The following is a 16,876-nucleotide window of genomic DNA, read 5'->3' as shown; positions in this document are numbered from 1 at the left end:
ACGGTGGCCCACGTACCGCTGTTGTACCCAATATGCTCTACAGAGTGTCGCCATGTTGTCTTGGCCTGCTCGATCACTGGATCTGTGTCCAATCGAGCACATATGGGACATCATCGGACGGTAACTCCAGCGTCATCCAAAAACAGCATTAAGTGCCCTAAATTGACCGACCCAGTGCAGCAGGCATGGAACTCTATCCCACAAACTGACATCGGTTACCTGTGCAACACAATGCATGCACGTTTACGTACCTGCATTCAACATTCTGGCGGTTATGTCGGTTATTAACGCACCAGCATTTCACATTCACCACGGGTTATCTCTCGCTTTCATCAACCTGTGATCTTGCACATTTAATCACTTACACATGTTACCTAGACAAATGTATTCCCGAAATTCCATTCCTCTACATTAATTATTTTTTGATGTTGCGATTTTGTTCCGTTACTGTATTATGAGCAGAAACCTCGATGTTGTTCTGTTGGTGAGGGGACTGCAGCGCGAGGTCAATCGAGAGAAATGGTTTGTGTGTTACTTATTTACTTCGAAATATTTTATGGAAGTCCGTGTACTTTCTTTAATTAGGTGATAGAAAGAACTGCTGCAACTTTGAACATGAACGAAAACTATTGTAATGATTGGCAAGGAAATGAACGAGGAAGAGAGGGAGGCTGATCAATCATTGAAGATGAAAGCTCGGGAGGAAAATCCTGTGTGCCTGAGTAGACAACCACAAATAGATCCACTTGCTGAAGATAATCGTCATGTTTATAATTAAACTGCAAAAACGAGCATCTGTTTTTCAGCAAATTACTGAAGTTCGTAGTTCTGGACGTAGTTCTGTTTCAAGAGAGTCGCACTTCTGTATTTATGTCTCTGCACAACGTGTACTGTAGCTATGTACATTTTTCTGGCCATGAGCTATTGATGGATAACAGCAGAGTAACTGATAATGAAACGTGATAGTAGTTTCTTTATAACCCTAGTCATCTGCTTCTCGTAATGAAACCGAACGGATGACCACTTAGCTCTTGAGGTGCTAGCGAGCGGAGCATTATGCGTCTCATTATCTCAAACTATCTCAAGTTATAGGTCTCTGACAGAATTCCGATTTAGAGCAGATGAAAATATTACTTATTCTTAAGATTTTGTTTCCATAGTATGTACACCTAACCACAATAAGAAAAAAAGTTTCCTGCTTGTCGAAAACCCCCTAACGTCAATAGTAAATGCATTTTCGTAAACTTTCCGTGTTTAATCTTTAAAAAAAATTGCTACCGTAAATAAACTGATGTCAGTTCCATCTTTGTACATGAAATAAACACATCAAAGAAAGTTTGGCATCACCCCGGTTCCCAGAACTCCTGAAGATAGACGTTGACTGTGGATATTGTATCACAGACACAATCCCTTTGACTGTTCAGAGATGTCACTAAACCCATCCAAAAATGTAAACATCCATGCATGAGCAGCGCCTATTAGACGGAGGGGGTCCGACAGCCAGTCAGTTCCAGTCATTCCACCAGGAAGGAGATACACGGCTCGTGTTGTCTGTAATTCAATCATGCCTAGACGGTCAACACCGCGGTTCGATAGCGTCCGCATTGTTATTTTGTGCCAGTAAGGGCTCTGAACAAGGAAAATGTCCAGGCGTCTCGGAGTGAACCAAAGCAATGTTGTTCGGACATGGAGGAGATACAGAGAGACAGGAACTGTCGATACCATGTCTCGCTCAGGCCGCCCAAGGGCTACTACGAGGTGCATTCAAGTTCTAAGGCCTCCGATTTTTTTTCTCCGGACTGGAAAGAGATAGAAACATGCGCATTGTTTTAAAATGAGGCCGCGTTCATTGTCAATACGTCCCAGAGATGGCAGCAACGTACGGCAGATGGAATTTTACCGCCAGCGGCGAGAATGAGAACTGTTTTAAATACTTAAAATGGCGACGTTTTCCTTACTTGAACAGCGTGCAATCATTCGTTTTCTGAATTTGCGTGGTGTGAAACCAATTGAAATTCATCGACAGTTGAAGGAGACATGTGGTGATGGAGTTATGGATGTGTCGAAAGTGCGTTCGTGGGTGCGACAGTTTAATGAAGGCAGAACATCGTGTGACAACAAACCGAAACAGCCTCAGGCTCGCACAAGCCGGTCTGACGACATGATCGAGAAAGTGGAGAGAATTGTTTTGGGGGATCGCCGAATGACTGTTGAACAGATCGCCTCCAGAGTTGGCTTTTCTGTGGGTTCTGTGCACACAATCCTGCATGACGACCTGAAAATGCGAAAAGTGTCATCCAGGTGGGTGCCACGAATGCTGACGGACGACCACATGGCTGCCCGTATGGCATGTTGCCAAGCAATGTTGACGCACAACGACAGCATGGGACTTTCTTTTCGTCGGTTGTGACAATGGATGAGACGTGGATGCCATTTTTCAGTCCAGAAACAAATTGCCAATCAGCTCAATGGAAGCACACAGATTCACCGCCACCTAAAAAATTTCGGGTGACCGCCAGTGCTGAAAATATGATGGTGTCCATGTTCTGGGACAGCGAGGGCGTAATCCTTACCCATTGCGTTCCAAAGGGCACTACGGTAACATATGCATCCTACGAAAATGTTTTGAAGAACAAATTCCTTCCTGCACTGCAACAAAAACGTCCGGGAAGGGCTGCGCGTGTGCTGTTTCACCAAGACAACGCATCCGCACATCGAGCTAACGTTACACAACAGTTTCTTCGTGATAGCAACTTTGAAGTGATTCCTCATGCTCCCTCCTCACCTGACCTGGCTCCTAGTGACTTTTTTCCAACAATGAAAGACACTCTCCGTGGCCGCACATTCACCAGCCGTTCTTCTATTGCCTCAGCGGTTTTCCAGTGGTCAAAACAGACTCCTAAAGATGCCTTCGCCGCTGCCATGGAATCATGGCGTCAGCGTTGTGAAAAATGTGTACGTCTGCAGGGCGATTACTTCGAGAAGTAACGCCAGTTTCATCGATTTCGGGTGAGTAGTTAATTAGAAAAAAAATCGGAGGCCTTAGAACTTGAATGCACCTCGTACTACAGCGGATGACCGCTACCTACGGATTGTGGCTCGGAGGAACCCTGACAGCATCGCCACCATGTTGAATAATGCTTTTCGTGCTCCCACAGGACGTTGTGTTACGACTCAAACTATACGCAATAGGCTGCATGATGCGCAACTTCACTCGCGACGTCATTGGCGAGGTCCATCTTTGCAATCACGACAGATGGGCCCAACAACATGCCGAATGGATCGCTTAGGATTGGCATCACGTTCTCTTCACCGATGAGTGTCGCATATACCATGAAGCAGACAATCGTCGGAGACGTGTTTGGAGGCCATCTGGTCAGGCTGAACGCCTTAAACGCACTGTCCAGCAAGTGCAGCAAGGTGGAGGTTCCCTGCTGTTTTGGGGTGGCATTATGTGGGGCCGACGTACGCCGCTGGTGGTCATGGAGGGCGCCGTAACGGTTGTACGATAAGCGAACGCCATCCTCCGATCGATAGTGCAACCACATCGGCAGCGTATTGGCGAGGCATCGTATTCATGGACGACAATTCACGCCCCTGTCGTGCACATCTTGTGAATCACTTCCTAAAAGATAACAACATCACTCGACTAGAGTGACCAGCATGTTCTCCAGACATGAACCCTGTCGAACATGCCTAGGATTGATTGAAAAGGGCTGTTTATGGGCGACGTGACCCATAAACCACTCTGAAGGATCTATGCCGAATCGCCGTTGAGGAGTGGGACAATCTGTACCAACAGCGCCTTGATGAACTTGTGGATAGTATGCCACTACGAATACCTCTGAAGGTCTCGCTATATGGTAGTACAACATGCAATGTGTGATTTTCATGGGCAATAAAAGGGCGGAAATGATGTTTATGTTGATCTCTATTCCAAAAAATGATTCAAATGGCTCTGAGCACTATAGGACTTAACATCTAAGGTCATCAGTCCCCTAGACTTAGAACTACTTAAGCCTAACTAACCTAAGGACAGCACACACATCTATGCCCGAGGCAGGATTCGAACCTCCGACCATAGCAGCAGCGCGGTTCCGGACTGAAGCACCTAGAACCGCCCGGCCACAACGGCAGGCTATCTTTATTCCAATTTTCTGTACAGGTTCCGGAACTCTAGGAACCGTGATGATGTAAAACATTTTTTTCTTTTTCTTTTTTTTATGTGTGTATTTTGCGAGTTTGAGCGAGTTGAATGAAATGTAGTCTTACATGTGTGATCTGCGAAGGATGTGGCAGCTCTGCTCAGGGATTCCATGTGCGCCTACCGAAGTGTAAATCTTATAGCAGTTTTGAACGTGGTATAGCCACCTTCAACGCAGCTTGTGCACCGTCTCCAGTGACCTAAATATCGATGAGACGTTAAAAACTAACCTTAATCAGATTGGCGGTTTTCCTCGACGTTATCACCTCGAAGGGTTTGTAGCATTACCCCTTAAATATTATGTAACTTGTGTTAGTTGGACAGCAATTTTCTTGCAATCTCATGATCTGTATGCACTGACGCCGAAAACGAGGGCTGCAAATGCAGTATTACTTTCAGCATACGAGACGTAATTATCGTATACATCTTGATCTCGCCTCGTCTCGATTTACTTGAAATGGTTTTGATGTAACATCAGCTCTTTCGTTTCTTGCGAAGTATGTGATCTGGTATCTGTACTCACTCGTCACACTGGTACTAGTACACGAAAACAGCCATAGTTACTTCGGCATTCCTTAGAAGACAATTGACCTAATTCATAACATTAACTATATTTTCAATGAATGGAAACTCTGAAAACAGTAAACTTCGCAATCTTGACAAGAATCGATTTCATTTCACCACTTCACGCTTGTAACTGATCACTAGAATCGCGATTTCGTTGGAAAGTGTCCGAGACTAGAATAGTTTGATACGCTCTATCGATGGCATGCAGCAAGGTGAAGACATTTGATAAGTTGCTTAGCAAAATTTGCGCTTAGTTTTAGACACGAATTTCATCTCAGTCCGACTCTGGTATGTTTCGGACCATTATATGGTACATCTACTCTTGTTTATGTTTTCTCCAAAGCCAACGGCCACCGAAATCAATCTAAATGGAAGAATAACAGCATTGTCAGCTGTCACGGAGTATTTGCATTTCATAGACGTCAGTTTAGAAGATTATTTTCATTCCTTTTTTGTCCGGAGGGCCTCCTGTGGTTGGCTGGGCTCTGAGCACTGTTCAAATGGCTCTGAGCACTATGGGACTAAACATCTGAGGTCATCAGTCCCCTAGACTTAAAACTACTTAAACCTAACTAAACTAAGGACGTCACACACATCCATACCCGAGGCAGGATTCGAACCTGCAACCGTAGCGGTCCTGCGGTTCCAGACTGAAGCGCCTAGAACCGGAACTTAACTGCTGAGGTCATCAGTCCCCTAGAACGTAGAACTACTTAAATCTAACTAACCTAAGGACATCACACACATCCATGGCCGAGGCAGGATTGGAACCTGCGACCGTAGCGGTCGCGCAGTTACAGACTGTAGCGCCTAGAACAGCTCGGCCACTTCTGTGGCTGGTCGCTATAGTTTCTGTTCGTTCTATATTGTCCGAACAGAGTGGCCACATGTAATGATTGGTTATGTTCAACACTCTGCACGTTGTTAGATCAAAAGTATTCTGGAAGTTCTTTGGAACTGTAACTATACTTTTTTGTGACATGCTTTCTAGTTAACGATAAGAGTTCAGTCGCTTTTACACCGAATTGTTCGCAGCTTGTGAGAATTTCTGGAATATGGTGGAAGCTGTCTAGTCGTACAGACTAATAGTCTTCTCGAGGAAACTAAGTTGAGGACATTTGAACGATGAAGCGTTTGGCCTGATGTGAGGTTGGCCGTCTAATTTGTCTTGCACCTTATCTATAAGTTTCGGACCATTATATGGTACATCTGAGAAGCCAGTTTCACCTTTGGAACGTTCTTATCAGTAAATACTTGCCTCACAATATTTGCATCATTCGCACGAGAGATAACATTGTTACCGCTACCAAATGAAGTAATCATCGAAGTGGTACAGCAGAAATTATACAAATCGTCATAAAGTACCTTCATCTAAAAGTGCTAAAAGATGATTGTGATAGGTCCTGTCACATTAGAGATATATTTTGTTTTGCTTGCACTTATTTCATTTGCGTTCGAGACATATTCTTGCCACAACTTGCTTTCACGTCACTAAGGCCAAATCTGCTAGGTAACCCTTAGCGAGGCTAGGTATTTCCCGAGTTGATATCAGTCTGCGTCTACAAGTGGTACGCAAACGACATCGGTTGCTTACACTCGGAGGAGCTTTCGCAAGAGGCTACACCGGATAACCTGAGTTGCAGAAAACGTACCGTGAAAGGTGCGACTCCACGCGCACTAAACGTGTATGATATAATACGTACTTAGAACTCCGGGAGGAAACATTTCGCAAAGGGCTTTTCCTGGGAACGTCTACAGTTAAATGACTAAACAAACAGACTTATTAAAGTCACCGATAAATTATTATTTGTAAAATAATTGCACGACAATAGTTTGTACTAGGGTGACTGACTGTGTATTGTATTAAAATAAGATAGCGTTGGAGTTACTACTCCCAGTCCTATAGCGGCAGTCTTGCATCGTGCATCGGAATGATAGGTAATCCTAATTCAGGCTAGACAGGAGCGTAATTTATAATTATTATTAAAGTCCAGCATAAGATGTTATTTGAAATAGCATCTCTCGCCATAATAAAGAATCATAATTATCGGGATCATTTATCTTCTACCTTTTTTCGTTCCTATTCCTTTTGTTCCTCTCCATGAATCATGGACATTGCCGTCGGTGGGGTGGCTTGTGTGCCTCAGCGATACAGATAGTCGTACCGTAGGTGCAACCACGACGGAGGGGGCGGTGGGGGGAGGGGTATCCGTTGAGAGGTTAGACAAATGTGTGGTTCCTGAAGAGGGGCAGCAGCCTTTACAATAGCTTCAGGGGCAACAGTGTAGGTGATTGACTGAACTGGTTTTGTAAAACCAACCAAAACGGCCTTGTTGTGCTGGTACTGCGAACATCTGAAAGCAAGAGGAAACAGCAGCCGTAATTTTTCCCGAAGGCATGCAGCTCTGCTGTATGGTTAAGTGATGATGGCCTCCTCTTGGGTAAAATATTCCACAGGTAAAATAGTCCCCCATTCGGATCTTCGTGAAGGGATTACTCAGGAGGATGTCGTCATCAGAAGAAACAAAAACTGGCATTCTACGGATCGGAGCGTGGAATGCTAGATCCCTTAATTGGGCAAGCAGATTAGAAAATTTAAAAAGGGAAATGGATAGGTTGAAGTTAGATATAGTGGGAATTAGTGAAGGTAGAGGGACAGGACTTCTGGTCAGGTGAATACAGGGATATAAATACAAAGTCAAATAGGGGTAATGCAGGAGTGGGTTTAATAATGGATAAGAAAATAGGATTGTGGGTAAGCTTCTGTGAACGCATTATCGTAGCGAAGATAGACACGAAGCCCACGCCTATCACAGTAGTAAAAATTTATATGCCACCTAGCTCCGTAGATAATGAACAGATTGAAGAAATATATGATGAGATAAAAGGAATTATTCAGATAGTTAAAGGAGACGAAAATTTAATTGTGATGAGGGACTGGAATTCGATAGTAGGAAAAGGAAGAGAAGGAAAGATAGCTGACGAATATGGACTGGGGGAAAGGAATGAAAGACGAAGCCGCCTGATAGAATTCTGCACAGAGCATAATTTATACATCGCTAAAATTTGGATTAAGAATCATAAAAGAATGTTGTGTATCTGGAAGGGACCTAGAGACACTGGAAGGTTTCAGATTGATTAATGGTTAGACACAGATTTAGGAACCGGATTTTAAATTGTAAGAAATTTCCACGGGCAGTTGTGACTCTGGCCACAATTTATTGGTTATGAGCTGTAGATTAAAACTGAAGAAATTGGAAAAAGTTAGGAAATTTAAGCGATGGGACCTTGATAAGTTGAATCTCTCCTAAGGCTATCAGTAATTCTGACGGAATATGGTTTACCCCCAGAGCCTTGTTTCGACTAAGAACTTTCAGAGCCCTGTCAAATTTTAAAGGTGGCAGGGGTAAAATACAGGAAGCGAGAGGCTATTTACAATTTGTACAGAAACCAAATGGCAGTTATAAGAGTCGAGAGGCACGAAACGGAAGCAGTGGATGAGGAGGGAGTGAGACAGGGTTGTGGCATATCCCCGATGTTATTTAATCTGTACATTTAACAAGCAGTAAAAGAAACCAAAGAAAAATTAGGAGTAGGAATTAAAGTTCAGGAAGAAGAAATAAATTTTTAAGGTTTGTCGATGACAGTGTACTTCTTTCAGAGACAGCAAAGGAATTGGAATAGCAGTTGAACGGAATGGACAGCACCTTGAACAGAAAATATAAGATGAACATCAACAGTAGAAAAACAAAGATAATGGAATGTAGTCGAATTAAATCAGGGGATGCTAAGGGAATTAGATTAGGAAATGAGATACTTAAAGTAGTAGGTGAGTTTTGCTATTTGGGCAGAAAAATAACTGATGATGGTCGAAGTAGAGAGGATATAAAATGTAGACAGACAATGGCATGGAAAGCATTTCTGAAGAAGAGAAACTTGTTAACATCGAATATAGATTTAAGTGTTAGGAAGTCTTTTCTTAAGGTATTTGTATGGAGTCTTGCCAAGTATGCAAGTGAAACATGGGCGATAAACAGTTTGGACAAAAGTAGACTAGAACCTTTCGAAATGTAGTGCTACAGAAGAATGTTGAAGATTAGATGGGTCAATAACGTAGCCAGTGAGAAGGTACTGAACAGAATTGGGGAGACAAGATGTTTGTGACAGGACGTGACCAAAAGAAGGTATTGGCTGATAGGACACATGGTGTGACACCAAGGGATCACAAATTTAGTATTGCCGGCCGGAGTGGCCGTGCGGTTCTGGGCGCTACAGTCTGGAGCCGAGCGACCGCTACGGTCGCAGGTTCGAATCCTGCCTCGGGCATGGATGTGTGTGATGTCCTTAGGTTAGTTAGGTTTAATTAGTTCTAAGTTCTAGGCGACTAATGACCTCAGAAGTTGAGTCGCATAGTGCTCAGAGCCATTTGAGCCAAATTTAGTATTGGAGGGAAGTGTGGGGCGTAAAAATCGTAGAGGGAGATTAAGAAATGAATACAGTAAGCAGATTCAGAAGGATGTAGATTGCAGTAGTTATTCGGAGATGAAGAGGCTCTTACAGAATAGAGTAGCATGGGAGGTGCATCAAGCCAGTCTTCGGACTGAAAACCACAACAACAACATCCCTTTTATTATAAATAGTGTGCGACTGCACTAAAGTCAACTAGAACTGCAGATATTGCTCACGGATAGACGATTTCTACTTCAGAGAACCACAACAACCACAACGGGACATGGGTTGCGAATGGCTCAGTGTTATCTGTGTCCGGTGAAAGAATATTTCCCGCTTTAACAAAAAAATGGTTCAAATGCCTCTGGGCACTATGGGACTTAACATCTGAGGTCATCAGTCCCCTAGACTTAAAGTACTTAAACCTAACTAACATAAGGAGATCACACACATCCATGACCGAGGCAGGATTTGAACCTGCGATCGTTGCAGCTGCGTGGTTCCGGACTGAAGCGCCTAGAACTGCTCGGCCACATCGGTCGGCCCCGCTTTACTTCTTAACGATAGTCCTATTCAAATGAACTGTATAGTTCCATAGACCTTTCCAAGTCATAAACATCCTGATGTATATATGCAGAGTGAAGTGACGAATGAAAATTTGCGCCAAGGCCGGGATTCGAACGTGGGTCTGCAGCTCAGTAGACAGATACCCTAACCACTTCGCTATTCAGGACAGTGTCTTTGCACAACTGCATGATTTACCCTAGCACGCTTCCCTCTTCAATCCAAATTCCCACTCTCACGTCAGCTCACTTGGTATTCCCCCAAAACTTGAACAGCATTGCAGAGGCTCTCCAACTGTATTGTAATAGAACTTTAGCATTTAACGAAATGGGGAATCCCGCCTGAAACCCAAGCATAGGTGCTATAATCAAATGAACCACACGATTGCGGAGACATTTTCTGGTCTCAAACATTTGATGATGTATATATGCAGACTGAAGTGAGTACTGGAAATTTGTACGAGGACTGGGACTCGAACTCAGATGTCGTGCTCACTAGGCGGATGCACTAACCACAACGCCACCATGGCACAGTGGCTTTGCAAACTGCACAGACCACACCTCCCTCCCTCGTTCGATGCTGAGGTACTATTCCAATACAATTGGAGAGCCTCTGCAATTCTGTTTTAGGAGGAATATCAAGTGGGCTGAGGCGTGAGTGGGAATTTGAATTGAGGAGGGAGGTGTGCTTGGGTAGTCCATGCAGTTGTGTAATTCCATGGGTGCCATGGTAGTGTAGTGGCTAGCACATCTGCCTACTAAGCAGGAGACTGCGGTTCGAATACCGGCCGTGTTACAAATTTTCATTTGTCGCTTCAGTCTGTATATGTACAACGATAGTCTTGTTTCAGAAACTCGTATGCCATTCATTTACTATGAGTATTAAAGCTTCCCGTCATTGAAGAATACGTTATTGTCTTACTGCAAGGAAGGTAGGGTACTGATCGAAGCAATTAGGGATTAGATGAGATAACAAAATGAGACGAGCCAGAAATGTTTGTAGGAGAGAAACACGACCAGAAACATGCAAAACAATACGATAATGAATATCTTGCAGGGTGACACAGAATGACTACCCGTTAATCTCTTGCTTCATTTCAAATGTTGCTGTCAAACTTGTGTTGGAGCAGGGGTAGCACATATCCCTTGAGCTGAGTCTATTCTTACCGATTTCTCTTCCGGGCTGCTTGGTTTCTCCTCTGGTCGTCCGGTGGAGCTGCCGCCGCATGACAGCCGGTGGGCCGAATTTTCGTGGTGTGCGAGTCTCATTTGTACAGCGCTGGGGGGAAGATGGGGCTCCGATCTGAAGCGGTCTGGACAACGGATGGCCGATTGTGCGGGAAGTGACCAAAGGCTCTGTTCCGCGAGAGGCTGATAACTACTGGTTTTCCATAGAAAGTGTGTTACGGCCGCCGCCCATTGTGTAGCCGTCCGTTGGGGTGACCTTTTGGTAGCAAGCTCTCAGTTGGCGATGCAATTGCAACCTTTTTCCTTGCGTGTAATTTCATCGGGAATGACCGTTGATTGATTGTCGGTTGGTCATCTCGGCGGACGACGTGTACTGGGTCTTTTGGCCGCTTTGGGTTCTCTGTGCCCATGATTGCTTGCAATTCGTCTCTGTTGCTGCACAGTGACTGGCTTTAGTGTTGTTTGAGTTCCTTTGGGTATTGTTTTTTGATGGATCTATGAAGAGATTCAGCTAATAGGAGTCCTAGTGGGGTAGACAGGGCAATTATTGCGCCGAGTTATGAAACTCTTTTTCTTTAAATTGTGTTTTAGAATTACATTGGCCATCAACTGGGTGTCCGTTAGCCCTAGCCGCACAGGGAGATAGCTGTCATATAGTGGACACTGTGGACTGTTGATGAATGCCCTATATTGGTAAGGCTCAATATTTGTATCTAGTGAAATTTTTGAAGGTGCAGTCAATCTTAACGCTGTCCGAGTACGGGACTGGTGGAGGCAACTTGTTGTGATTACCTTGGATTAATGTTGGGTTTAAATATTACCCTCTTGTTTAAATGTTAATATAGGACATTTGTTAAGACATAAGGGAATATCTTCCATGGTACTCGAGCAGCTGTACGTAGTCAGTAAAAACTGTAGAGGAAGACAGAGAATGGAATAAATACAGCAAATACTTGAGGACGTAGGTTGCAAGTGCTATTCCGAAATGGAGATGATGGCACATGAGAGCAATACGTGGCGGGCAGCATAAAACTAGTCAGCTGACTGACGACTCAAAAAAAAATAAATAAATAAAAATAAAATAAAAAAAGAATAAGAGTCCAATCGATATCGTCACGAGCCCAGGAGAGGAACTGCAGGCGATGTCGTCTGCTGCCATAGCCTATTAACATCAAATTTTGCCTCACTGTCCTAACAGATACGTTCTTCGTATGTCCCACATTGATTCCTGCGTTTATTTCACACAGTGTTGTTTGTCTATTATCGCTGACAACTCAAAGCAAACGCTGCTGTCCCGGCCGTTAAATAAAACCGTCGGTCGCTGCGTTGTCCGTGGCGAGAGGAAATGTCTGAAATTGGGTATTCTAGGCATACTCTTGACACCGTATATTGAATTCACTAACGATTTCTGAAAAGGAATTTCTGATGCATCCAGCTCCAACTACCATTTCGCGTTTAAAATGTGTCAATTCTCATCGTACGGCCATAATTACGTCGGAGAACTTTTCACGTGAATCACTTGAGTGCAAATGACAGCTGCACCAATGCACTGCACTTTTATACCCTGTGTACGCGATACTGTCACTATCTGTATATGTGCATATCTCTATCATATTAGTTTTGTCACCTCAGTGTATGTTCATACAATGAAGGCTTTCAGGGCCGGTGTTGTCTTCAGTGTATGTTGTTCAAATTTGAAGTCGTTCTGAGCAGTGGTTCTCTTTCTAAAGTTTTGAAACTGGAACTTTTGTGGATAACTTGCATATGCTCTTATTGCTTACATTATCATGTGTGGATTACTATTTTTACCATCCAACTGTTATACGGATTCACCATAGGATCAAGAAAGTGTATTTCTTCTAAAACGTCTGTCTTGAGAAATTCTTGTAGACGTGCATTGCTAGCTATCTTAGCTAGCTATTATATACCGGATGTCTCTCCTAAGAGTCGTCAGGCGCGTTTTCTCTGGTGTTTCGACCTGGTATTTGCATATCGTTTTTGATTTGTGTAGCTGCAGTCAGGTCATAGAGTTACAGCTCGTCACTACTTTCATGCGACGTCCAGTGTCAACAGAAAGTGCCGCTTGGTTCCCATTACAAAAAAAAAAAGAAAAAAAAAATCTTTTTAAATCGGAATATTACGTGCCCATTCGATAGAGCGCTCTCACTGTAGTCCATTCCGATATTCATTTCATCCACGTAGTCATAAAACACGATGAATAAACAGCAGTGCAGGAGCGACTCACTAGCGCTGCATGCATGGGGGTAGCAGCGACAGCAGAAAGAGCAGTGCTGTCACTGCTAGAGTAATGATTATTCTTCGCGTTTCACTCTTCCTATTAATACACGTCGATAAAACAAATATCGCACTAAACTAATCTGAGACCATCCTATCTATTGGACACACTAAATTCCGTATTTAAAAATCGTTTTGTTTGAAACTGATTCTTTCTGTCGACACTGGGTGTCTCGTGAAAGATGTGATAAGGACTGTTTGTTTGGGCTCACACCATCTACACAATGCAAAAACTGAGTTGCAAACACCACAGTAAATGCACCTGAGGCTTCTTAGAAGAGACACACTGTACACTGATCAGCCAGAATATTATGACCACCTACCTACTATCGATGCATGTAGTATCAGTGAGCGTGCTGTCCGAGTTTAGAGTGGGGAAGGCGCGCGAGCTATTTGAGTTTGACCGATGGAAAAATTGTTATGGCCCGGAGGCTCGGCACGAGAATTTCGGAAACTGTACGACTTGTCGGGTGTTTGAAGAGTGCTGTGGTGAATATCTTCAACATGCTGCGTAGCCAAGGTGAAACTACGTCCAGACGTCATGGGATTGGGCGGCCACCCCGCCACTGGAGAGGCGGCGAACTGTGGTGGAACTAACATCAGAGTTTAATGATGGGCAGAGTACAGTCATAACGATGGGCCTCCGCAGCCGACGACGCATGCATGTGCCAATGCTAATACCACGGCGTCGGCAACTGCGACTGAAATGGGCACGTGACCATCGCTAATGGACGTTGGCGCCGTGGTAGAGCGTTGCATGGGTATTGAATCCCGATTTCTTTTTCATCATGCCGACGGGGGGGGGGGGGGGGGGAGGGGGGCGCATCTGTACTGCGAGACGGAGACAAGCTGGCGGCGGCTCCATTATGCTCTGGGGAACATTCACGTGGGCGTTCATGGGTCCAGTGGACCTTGTGCCAGGCACCATGACGGCCACAGAGTATCGTACACTGGTTGCAGACTACTTACACCCCTTCATAATGATCATGTTTCTCGGCGGCAGTGGCATTTTTTGATAAGATAATGCGCCATATCACAAGGCCAGGAGTTTGATGGAATGGTTCGTGGGCCACAGTGGCGAGTTCCGATTGATGTGCTAGCCTCCCAGCTCGTCAGCTCTGAACCCGATCGGAAATATCTGGGATGTGATTGAACATGGCGTCAGAGCCCATCTCTACCCTCCCCATAATTTACGGATTAGATGATTTTTGTTTGCAGATGTGATGCCAGCTCCGTCGAGCGACCTACCAAGGCTTCATTGATTCCATGCCACACGCGTCGCCGCTGTTATCTGTGCCAAAGGTGGACATATCGGCTCTTAGGCAGCTGATCAGTGTGTATGTACATTAAAACACATGGATCGGGGTGGATGTGGGCTGTGTTCCAGTGTTAGCACATCTTTGTCAGGTGTATTGACTTTAGCTATCACAAATACAGCTTTATGCTTACAAGAATCTAGTTTCATAACTGTCTATTAATGATAACTCATATATACTTTTCTCGTATGTTGATAGCATGGAATAGTGATCAACTACAGGTATCAAAGATTAGATGAAGGATGTTTGTAAGACATGGAAATAATAGTAATGTTTGAGGAACTGAATTTATCCTTTTGTAAACACACATAGTCAATTATACCATTTTGTGTATCGGTTTCTGACACGAAACTGCCATATTCCCCTGAAATGGAGGATGATTGAACTAAAATCACATTACCCCGATCTTCTCCAATAGTGTATCGAGAAGGGAATCTCCACTGCTTCCATGTTAGATATCCGAATATCCTACGTAACATTCTCCTCTTGAAGTAACTGACAAGCCTTTGAATTCCTTAAGATCTCTGCCTTTAATCCTACATGGTGAGCATCCTAAGCACTCAACATTAATCAAGAATAGGGACATAAGAATTTTATCAGTTGGTTGATTTGGTGGGATGGAACCAAACAGCGAGATCATCAGTCCCATCGGGATGGGGAAGGAAGTCGGCCGTGCCCTTTCAAAGAAACCATACCTGCGTTTGTTTAAAGCGATTTAGGGAAATCACAGGAAACCTAAATCAGGATAGCTGGACGCAGGTTTGAACCATCGTCCTCCCGAATGCGAGTCCAGTATGCTAACTACTGTGCCACATCGCTAGGTAAGAATCTTGTATGGAGTCTACTTTCCAGATAAACTAAACTTTCCATGTTCCAGTAATTTTCGGGTTTGCAGCTGGACCTCATCAACATTCTGCCACGATATTTCGGCCCAGAGGCTTCCGGCCATCCTTAGGTGAGTTGTACGAAGTAATGAAGAGGCCTGTTTTTTTTAATTGCATCTCGATTCCCCCCAACCCCCCCCCCCCCCCCCCCCGATGGGGGGGGAGAGGGTTGGCAGCAGCGTAATAGGCCGTTCTACAGCCTACAGAAAAGTTGAAATCGTAACGAGAATATAAACAAGCAATAAAACAGGTGATAAAACGGTGACATTGTAAAGGAAACTGTAAAATGGCGGAAATGTGTGGAATTTAAAATATAAAAACACTGCGTTGACGATGCAGATGAAGACACACAGTAAGCAGACAGGCACAACTAATAAAAGAAACGGTGACAGTCTGGTTTCTGTTGGCACGAGATAAAAAATACAATTAGCGACAGTAGGGTGGCTGTTCGCAACACTGACAGGGGACGCATAACACTGAACATTCACTTTAAACAGCACTATAGAGGCGACACGGCGGCAGATGGGGGCTGGGGGAGGACCCGGACCGATGAGGGGGAAAAAGGGGGAGAGGCGAGGAAAAGGGGGGGGGGAGTCGTTGAGGGAGAGGACATAGAAAAAAGGGGAGGCAAGGCGGACGCAGAAGGATTGGGGAAGGCAGTAGAGGGGAAAGCGAAAGGGCTCGGGAACTCGGGAGAGAGAAGAGAGTCAGAGAGAAGGTAGGTGGGGAAAAAATAGGATGGAAGGGGGGTAGAGGGAGCCCGGGAAAAGGACAGAGGCGGAAGTGAGGATCAGAGTTGATAGGAGGGATAAATGGAGGGAGAGAGGGCATCATCCGGGTGGGGGAGAAGAGACCGGTTTTTTTCTTCTACTTTATTGTTATTTTTATATCTTGCAAAAAGGTAGGACGGCAGCGGCCTATCTACGCCGCCCTTCGGCCACTGAAAAACAGACAGTGAACATGGAGACATAAAAACAGACATACATGAATGGTAAAAACAGGAGACATACATAAGAAATGACATGAAGGCGTTCGCAGAAGGAACTGGTTATACAAATAAGTTCAGCAGTGCACACAAACGTAGACAAACAGTTTCACACGTGAACGAAGGAGCACATAAAAGAACACTGACGCACTTAGGAAGAGAACACTGTAGCACATTGGTGATGATCTTCGGCGCACTGAACACACTGAGGAGATGGGGGGCGGGGGGCTGCCACTGGGTGCGGGAGACGGAGAAGAGACCTGATGCAGTCATGGTATTTATAGCGAATTCCACGCTTGCGAATCGTACTGGCGGTTTACGGCGCATTCGTTAGGAGGTGACATGCACGAGGCAGCCAGTTTGTGTGTGGTGCCCTCAGTGGTGAAGTAAGAACAAACTAATCGCTGAGTGTCGACAGAGCATGT

This window comes from Schistocerca cancellata, chromosome 4 (genome assembly GCF_023864275.1).
Source record: "Schistocerca cancellata isolate TAMUIC-IGC-003103 chromosome 4, iqSchCanc2.1, whole genome shotgun sequence".
In the NCBI taxonomy this organism is placed as follows: Eukaryota; Metazoa; Arthropoda; class Insecta; order Orthoptera; family Acrididae; genus Schistocerca; species Schistocerca cancellata.
This window is presented reverse-complemented; position numbering follows the sequence as displayed.